The sequence below is a fragment of the Phyllostomus discolor genome, chromosome 6 (assembly GCF_004126475.2).
Source record: "Phyllostomus discolor isolate MPI-MPIP mPhyDis1 chromosome 6, mPhyDis1.pri.v3, whole genome shotgun sequence".
In the NCBI taxonomy this organism is placed as follows: domain Eukaryota; kingdom Metazoa; phylum Chordata; class Mammalia; order Chiroptera; family Phyllostomidae; genus Phyllostomus; species Phyllostomus discolor.
Window position 1 is genome coordinate 118,361,858 of NC_040908.2, and position 1,686 is coordinate 118,363,543.

Below are 1,686 nucleotides of genomic sequence, written 5' to 3' on the forward strand. Positions count from 1 at the left end.
TGCGGGGGCACTCTCCTGGTTTCCGGCTTCACACTGCTGGTTTCTTCTCCCTGCCTCCCGCGTTTCCCGAGACCTCCTGCTCCAGTTCCACGAATGCGTCCTGAGTAACTGAGGCTCCCGTGGCACCAGCCCCTGTGGATCTGAGCCTGGATGAAGGTCTCATGCAGATGGGCACCCAACAACTGCACCCTGGTCGTGTGGGAGCACCCGCTTAAAGGAATCAGTAGAAGCTTTCCCAGGAGAGGCAGAGTTGAGCCCGTTTTGTAGATGAGCAGGAATGGGCTGGAAGAAGAAAATAGGATTTTTTCCCCTCCATTTAAAGGCACTCCAGACAGATGCAATAACATGTGCAAAGGCATAGAGGTGTGAATAGCATGCTGAGCCTGGGAAGCTGCAAGAAGCACAGTGTGGTTGGTAAGCTAGAAGCAAGTGGGGAGGGGTGAGAGATGCGAGTGGAGGGGAGAGGGTGTCGGGGCAGATCGTGAAAAGCCTCGTGTACTAAATAAGACATCCGAATGTATCTTGCAGGCAATGTCAATGTATCTTTTCATCATGAAACAAACATTCCTGAGGATGTGCTTGACCTAGGGGGCCCTGCGGTCCACTGCCCGGCGGCCCTTGTCTCCCACCTCCAACTGGAGCATTCATCCCTCCTTGGCCGCCAGCTTGCCGACAGAACTCCATTCCTTCCCATGCCTCAGGCTGAAGAGCCACTCCTCATGTAATGTCACTCCCCTTTCCTGACAAGCCGGCGTCCAGTCATTGGTCCACAGGGTGGAATAAAGGCCCAACCCCCTTGCTCCAACTTGGGGCAACTATGAGAAGTCATTGCAACTCCAGAGCTTCCCAAGGGGTGGCCTGAGGCCTTTGTGGGGTCTGCATCACAGCCCCAGTGGTCCCACTGCCCAACAGATACTGTTCTTGAGATCAGCCCTCAATAAACTTTTGCCAACAAATTATCTGAGAAACTCCTTGCCCAGGAACTCCAAACCGTGACAGCCATTGCTGAGGGCTGTCCCTGCTGGTTGCCCTCTCACTGAGGGGTCAAAGAGAGACCCTGCTGGTGGGAAGCAGCCACAGTGCGAGAATGAAATAGAAGGAGAGACTGGAGCCCAGAAGCCACTGAGAAGGTTGGCTTGACTTAGCAGAGGAGTGATGGGGCACAGGTGAGAGGAGACAGGAAGGAGGGACGGATCCAGAGGACTTAGAGGAAACAGAATTGCCAGACAGGAGCCAGACTTGGTATGTATGCTACCTGGAGCAGTTGGGCAGGGGTGGAGCCAATTTCTCAGATGGGTTTAGCAGGACTCAGTTCAGTTTGGGAGTGGATAGCATGCCGTTCCTATGAGACATCCAAGTGGAGCCCGGGGGCGGGGCTGAGTACCTGTGATCAGGAGGCGGGATCTGAGCTGAAGGTGTGAGTCTGGGGATTCAATGGCTCAGACAGTTTACAAAGCATTTTGTCATGGCCAGTAGGTCAACACGGGTACCAACCAATCAGAAGGGTCATCAGGGTCCTGGAGACCCACTGTTGGGCTAGGTGTTAACCCTGTAGTTGCTGGACTGTGGGGGCAGGGTGGTACACTGAGTGTGAGGGGCATGGAGTGAGGCTCTGAGCAGCTGCTGTTCCCTCAGTCAGTGTCCTCGTGTGCCAGCGGGACCTCTGTGCTCCTGGTTCTTCACAGG

At 54.8% G+C, this 1,686-nt stretch overlaps 1 long non-coding RNA gene across 1 annotated transcript; it reads left to right on the forward strand.

Annotated features, from left to right (window-relative positions):
• LOC118501256 lies at positions 1 to 956 on the forward strand. Its single transcript, XR_004903879.1, has 2 exons — positions 1 to 414; positions 529 to 956. It is a non-coding gene; the product is annotated as an uncharacterized LOC118501256 (long non-coding RNA).
• Positions 957 to 1,686: the final 730 nt, after the last annotated feature.